This window comes from Lepisosteus platostomus, chromosome 12 (assembly GCF_059453375.1).
Source record: "Lepisosteus platostomus isolate fLepPlt1 chromosome 12, fLepPlt1.hap1, whole genome shotgun sequence".
In the NCBI taxonomy this organism is placed as follows: Eukaryota; Metazoa; Chordata; class Actinopteri; order Semionotiformes; family Lepisosteidae; genus Lepisosteus; species Lepisosteus platostomus.
The window spans coordinates 42,557,059-42,564,436 of NC_142622.1; the positions used below are offsets into that span (position 1 = coordinate 42,557,059).

Sequence of the window (7,378 nt, forward strand, 5' to 3'; positions counted from 1 at the left end):
TGAGGTTCTCATAACTGCAGATTATGTACGTCAGCGCAGGATATGAGATATTTACTCATTCTTTTGAAGTCCACCTTTATGTAAAAAGTAAACTCCTTGGATTCTCCTAAGCAGTGTCTTCAGAGACCTAAAGTATGTCATTGAGGCTTGTAATGACAAATGTAATTCAGGTTGCGGTCGTCTGGAAGTGAAAACAACTTTCGGAAGTAGATAAAACTAGAATAACCTAAATATAATTAGAAGAATGAAACTTCCTGCCACATTTATTTGTTTAAGCTCCTTAATTCTCTTATCCCTGTCATTAATGGATTTATTAACTTGAATACGTTTACAATGCGCCATACATTTAACATATTTTAACAGATGTGTTGAAGAAAATATCATTAGAAATATACGCCACCTTCTATAGGTTAGACACAGTTGCTGATTTTTAATGACAGTTGCAGTCATTACTCTCTGAATATTCCTATGCTGATGAAACTAATCAACAGACATTTTCTCCAGCCATAGGCCACTTTGGACAAGAGAAGAAGGGGTGGATAGCAGCATTCTGGTGATGAACCTGAAAGAAAGGATGTAAGTTCCATAGTCAAAAAGTGCAACAATATCTCCTTTGCAAGACAGTCTTGTAGCAAAGATGGGGAATCCCAGGGCTGATGTCACCAGAGTGGTCTTCCACCAGCCCACAGACGTGGGAGGTGTCACCTCTAGGTGGGTGCCTACTCTCTGAAGAGTCAGACAAACGAGAAAAACAAGTAGGAAAGCAAAGTTAACCCACTCCTGAGGGGAGTTAAGTTTCAAATTCAGTCTGCTTACATGCGTTTTGAGCTGTGGCTGCCCAAATTCACTTCTCTGCCCAGTTGAATTCTTCAGAACGGTTTACTGGCACTGCGAAGGAAGGAGACGACAGGGATCAAGATAGCCATGGGGTCTGCAGGTGTCTTGTTTTTATGTTGTTGATTTCGTGGCTGTTTGGCTTTGACATTTACCACCCTGTTCAGTTCAGTTTCTAATTGGCCCTTCTCCCTCCCAGAAAAAAAAAAAACTGTATTGGAGAGAGAGAGCCCCTGTGATGGACTGGTGTACCAGAGTGTCCTTTCACTCTGGCTGTACATAGGCTGTACACTCTGGATTGCTAACAACCCTCATCAGACATAGGCAGAAATGCTTTGTTTTGAGAGGTTGTAAAATTGTATTTCTACCTGGAATAAGAATCACAAAGAGAATTCTGAGAATTACATCGGATGCTGTTACGGCACGATAAGAATTCAAGAAACGACAGAACAGGTTGCAAAATCCTAAATTACAGTGAATTCGAAATGTTAGTGAAGGGGTTTTAAGAAAACGCGTATCTGTGGGAATCACTTGTCTGTGGTGTCAAAGAATGTTTCCACAACATATACGTATATTTTGAGACAAAATCAATTCCAGGATTAGTTTTTCCTTCACAAAAGCTCTGCTCTAACTATGGCATGTAGAACACCAGAAAACTACAGTATCTGCTGCAGATACTGTAGAACATGTTTTCTCATGTTTACGCCGATAAAGCCGAAAATGCCGAAATGCTGCCATTACATTAGGGTTGCTTCTATAATCTTACAACACCAAAAATGTGATATCAGCTGACTGATGTGCGGTTTGTGAAGTGAGAAGACAGGCGAGAATTTGCAGCCTGCCTCCAGGTCCTCAGCCCATCACTGCCTGATCTCAGCCCATACTTTTCGTCTCGGAGCACTGTATTCTTGTGTCACACACTTTACATTGAAGGGGAACTTCCAGAGTGAAAATGGTACAAAAAGCAGCTGAACTAGGGATGCTTATCATCGTTTGTTCCATGCCACTAATCTTGAAATACAACCGGCACTTCTTAGTAAGTTACGTAATTGGGTGGATCAACAAAGTTTTTTTTTTACTGAATGACAGGCTTCGGTTTGGACCTCCCTTCACAATGCTGGACTCACCATTTATACCCTCTAGTCGAAGGGTATCAAGTGTGACTCAAGAAAGTTTTTATTAAAGGATGCTCTAAAGTACCATTGTCCCAATCACCAGATGTATAGGTCTCTTACTCTCAGACAAATGTCCTTTCAGGAGGCCACCACACCTTCTGTTTTCTTTACTAGAGTTCCGTTCTCCACTAAATTAATTAACTCCATTATATCTTCTTGGTTTCGGGGGAATGTTTATTTGAATATAGAGCTGATCATTGAAATGCTGTTTACAGGGGCCTCAAAATAGTTCATTCCAAGTACAGGGCCTTCAAAGAAACACTGACTTCATAGAAACAGTTAAAACAATGTAGTACCTGACAGAAAGACTCTACAAATATAAGCCCCAGGAATGGAGACCAAAAAGACCAACCGCAATAAACCCAGCCAGTGAGCTCAGGCCTCTTCCACATCGTGCTGTAACACACTGATATCCACTCCTGGTCACGAAGGGCCCTGAGCTCTTTATTCCTTTCATCTTACACTCTTGTTCAGGCCTCCTGAGTCCCTGATTCCTGTTGGCAGCTAAATATCAGACCAGAACTTTCCTTCATCTCCCGTCAATCCTCTTCCATTCAGGCAAGACATTATAGCAGAAATGAAACAAAGAATGAGATCTCTGCCTGAGAGATCCCTGATTATCTGCCCAAGTAACTGCACTTTATTTCTTCCAGTAACTAGTTGTTAACACCTAAACGACTACACTGACATCCAGAGATCTATTTAGTTAGCATTCTTGTATATCTCATCGGTAATTTGCCCACCTGCTAATATTTGATGTGGACGATGATTCATGTTGAGGAAAGGATTAGTCACCTAATGAATCTTGTGAGGGCTGCAGCGGTGTTTTGTCAGTTAGTCCTGTGCCTGCTGCCTCACGTGTGTTGGGTCCTGGGCTTGATTCTGAACTAGGAGCTCACCTGCATGGAGTCTGCATGTTCTTCAGTGGTTCAGGAGAGCTTTTACCAGGTGCTCCAATTTCCTCACAGCTTAGAAGGAAATGCTGGATAAATCAATCAGACACATTTTAGAAGGTTTTTGAAGTTCAAGGTTCAGGATTCACAGTCTTTGCACCCTACCAAGTACAATAAGATATAGTGAGTCATTATACCATTAATGTACATTCATATATCTGAAGTAACTTAACTGATCATATATTTTTTAAATATCAGGGCAGGATTAGGCACTTAATGTATCTTGTAAGCTTCTATCTTAATGCAGAAAATATGGAAAAAAATGTATCAACACAAAATGAACATTTTAAATAAAAGAAAAACAAACTAAGAAGTATATACCTTAAGTGCAAATCATACCCAGCTAAAAATGTGTAATTTGGAGTTCAAGACTCAGACTTTGCAGTCTTTTTTCGGAGACCGTTGATGTTTTTTTTTTTTGATCAGGCACTAAGTGTTGCAGCTTGTAGTTTTTCAAAATTTCCTTTGGGTAGTACGGGGGTATGGTAAATAAGTTCCTTTTATGGTAAACCTGAGTAAACCTGACATTCCTTAGATGTAACCCTGACCTCATGGCCCCCTCAACACTTTGCAAAACACAAAGTTAGAGACCGTGGACTGCAAGGCTGTGTCAGAAGACCTGCGCCCTCGGGCTGAGTGGGCGATCTGATGAACTGCTCATGAGGGCCATCCCAGCTTGCGATGCACCTTGATTATTGTTGCAGTGACACTTAAAATGGTTTTACCAATTTATATATTTTTAGTATACATTCTCTCCTTAGCCTTTAGGCTGTGTAGGAGTTCTTAGCCGAAGCAGAATGATCTATTAATTAAGAAGTGCAACGTCGTTAATAATAAGGTTTCAGAACTCTAACCAAATCTCAGTGATCACTGCCATCTGTGAAGAAACACCAGTACTGCATCCTCCAAAAAAAAAGCTGAGCTTTTAACCGTCTGGCCACATTACTTTAGCACATTTTGCTTTATATTTACTTTAGCACGTATTTGAAAACATAAATGAAATTACTCAATGAAATGTCTGTCAGAGTATATGAACCATCAGGCACACATTTTGGGCCTCTACATGGAACTAATTTAAATTAAACAATGTAGGATGTGCTCATTTCCAAGACAATTGGGACTGTATTTCTTGTCACCATATAAAAACATATAAAGAAGCAGAATCTGATGCATCAGGAAGTGCAGGTGGGATTTGTATGCCTTCTGGTGTCACTTATATGTAATCCTGTGACGGACACAAAAGACAAAACCACCATATAAAAGACTTTAGCAGCATTATAAATGAAAAAAATTCAAAAGCCAAGAGACCAACTCTGTTTATGTGTTTTGCTTTAAAACACATACAATTATTTTTTTCCCACAAAAGACTGACTGGATGCAGTTCTTGTTTTTGTAGAAATTCAATCCCTTTGCTTTCCTGAATGTCAGTTATCCTGCGTGAATAATTCCATAATGCCATTCCCATCAATAATAAGCTTACCTTAATGAAGTGATCTTGAAAAAATACATCCAGGTCTGATACAGGAGCTACAGTACTTCTGTATAGAATAAAAGGCGTTAAAAACACAACAAATTAATACTGGAATCAATTGCAGTTGTAACATATCTAGTGCCTCTGTATATATACCCAAATATCATTCTTTTCAGTGAAATGCCCAGAGAAAAACCAAGACAATACCAGGCACAGGAAAGAAGCTATACAGAATATCTTTGGCACGTCTGTGGGTTCCCTTAATGAGGTAGGTCAGGTCTGTGGGCAGAAAAACCTGGAGGGACATTGGCACGCCTGGCGTGCCCAATGAGCAGCATCCCCTGTTTCTTTTTGACACATCTAAAGGGTCATTTCTGATGCAGAGCCACTCTGACTGTGAGATCCCCGTAGAGCCAAGCAGGAAGAGGCACTGATGACCCCTCTTCTCAAGCCTCTCTCGCCCACTTCCTGCAGAGACCAGAAGGCACGGTCTCTGACTCTGCCAGTTCTGCCACAGCCTGTGGTGGTGATGTCATAATGGCAGGGATCAGTAGGCGGCTGTGATTGGTGAGTCCTTTTGCACCTGATTCCGGAATAACGCCAGTCAGTAGCATCACTGTTGGCACCCAATGAGCAGAAGAATTCAGTACGGGCAAAAGAAAGTCTCAGTTGTAAAAGGAAAGGAAAGCAGGGCCTGGTGGACAGTTTCAGAGATTTTCTTAAGTCCTGACACCAGAAGGTCAATGGTTTAACTGACCTCCTCCCCCTGGTACCCCCCATGTCTGTGTTTATGGTTTGGTCCTGTCTCCTGCAAAGAGCAGCAGCAGGAGCAAACCATCACATTTGGTGCCCAGCGTGGGGGCGGTTGGTGAGCTGTCATGCTCCACCTATCCTATGGAGCCTTTCTTCTGCCTTTTAGTAAAATTTTGACTAACCTCATTTGCATCTGCTAATTAGATCCTGTTAGCATAATTCATACACATGACACCCTTTTGAAGCTAATGAATAGATACATCTACAGAAATCTTGCAAAGAACATGTAATGAGGTTCAAGTTTCTCATAAATATATTTCCGAAAAAAAAACTAATATCCATATTTTATACTTGAAAACCGATGGGGAATGTCTTGTATAACTTGTATAACATGTAATACATGTGTGACAATGAAACCCTTCCTTACAGCTTCAAAATACTGCGCCCTAATTTCTGCCTAGGAAATTTAATAATGCAGACACATTTAAAAAAAACTAACTTTACTGCTTTTAACGTTTTGGAGAAACAATACTACATTTTTTCTTCACTTGTTTTCATGTTTACAGTGAACATGTTCAGTGATTAAACATTGGGCTTGAGTTTGGTGATCTGGAGTTTACCAGATTTTTAGTGGGGGAGATTTTTAGTGTATGTATTTTTCAGTGCCTATCGAACTGAAGGGCACAAAGTCAAAGTTTCTGTGTCATACACTTGATTTAAAGATTTTTTTAAAAATCAGCTGAGGCAGTGTTCTTCTCTTTAGAAAGAGAGGCAAACACTGTGCAGCTTTTTTTCTTAGTTGTTCTTACGTGTATAATATGTGCAAGCATATACTGTATTATGAGTATTATTATTCAGGAACAAGTAAAGGTTTATTCCATGCCGAAAAGAGAAGAAAGGAAACGTTTCGGTGTATTTTTATTCATACTTTATACATGTTTGTATTCACAGATAAAACAGATGTCAGTGAAGATTAGTCTCCATCTGATCTGTTGAAGCTATAGATTTTTAACTCAATGAAATTGCTCGTTCACTGGTTTTTTTTTCTGTTTGTTTCACCCCGCCTGGCGCACATCTGTGTTAAGTTTCTGATCTGTGGAGGGTTGAACACAAGTTGGGTTCCTCTAACACCAACAAACATGATATAGCGCTGCGGGGAGAACTTCACTCAGGCTAAATACCAGATGAATTAAAGGGTGCCGCTAGCAGCTGGGATGAATGTCACTGGGATCTGGTCTGGTTGTTTGCCGAGTGCTGTGACTGAAGTGTGTCGTCTCTCCTCTCAGTAAGGTCACTGTGAATTTCCTATGGTTCATCTGCAGGGCTTAGCTTGGAGCTGCCGAGAGTCAGGGGCATACTGCTGCCTCGGTTATTGCCATAAAAAAGGGATGAAGTGTGAATTGAAACCCAGTTCTGCAGTTTGTACAGACTAATCACAGCGGAGGCTCTCGAGACACCTGAGGGCGAACAATTTTCATTTAATTGATGTTGAAAGAAGAGGCTGGGTTGTGGTGCATCACTTAAAAGTATTTAGTAAGTTAACAAGGAACAAGTCGAGGTTAATTCCTCGCTAAAAAGTATAAAGGGAAGATTAAAAACACAAGCTTCTTTTGAATAAGGCACCTGAAGAAGACTCCACAGCCAAAACGTCTTTTTCTTCTTTCAAATTTTCAGTGTGGAATTAAGTTCTGTCAGACTGGGTGCGTGTAAGTGGTCGATAAAAGTGAGGAAAAACTAATTGTGGTTTATTGTTAAAGCACTTCCAGAGTTCTGAAACTAATGACTCATGTGTTATTTCGTTGTCAAAAGCTTTCAGAGACCGCCTGTGCAGAGTCTTTCCTCCTCTAACAATCTTCAACATCGGTACAAGTGTGTGTGTGTGTGTGTTTTTGGGGGAGAGGGGTTGGACAATGTTCTGTACCTAATTTGGTTCTCATTTGTACAAGCCAGGTCAGGTCTGCATTCAATCTCCTTGTCCAGGCTGTCTCTGCTCTTCCACACACTGGCATCCACAGCTCTTTGCCTGGATTTCACTTAACCATGCTCCACAACGTTTTGTGGTTGCTGTTATTTAGTTTATTATGCTTACACTGCACTTTGCTTTGCTTCCTGCCAGACATTCACACTCTATTTGTCCCTCCTCCAAGAGTTTTATTTCTCTCATTACTTTACTCAGTGTTTCGGTTACTTGT

The 7,378-nt window shown here is 40.5% G+C and overlaps 1 long non-coding RNA gene across 1 annotated transcript; it reads right to left on the reverse strand.

Moving 5' to 3' along the window:
- Window positions 1–410: 410 nt before the first annotated feature.
- Window positions 411–4,982, reverse strand: LOC148651569 (uncharacterized). Its single transcript, XR_015925773.1, has 4 exons — window positions 4,443–4,982; window positions 2,909–2,991; window positions 817–888; window positions 411–562 (listed from the first exon to the last, which is right to left on the reverse strand). It is a non-coding gene; the product is annotated as an uncharacterized LOC148651569 (long non-coding RNA).
- Window positions 4,983–7,378: the final 2,396 nt, after the last annotated feature.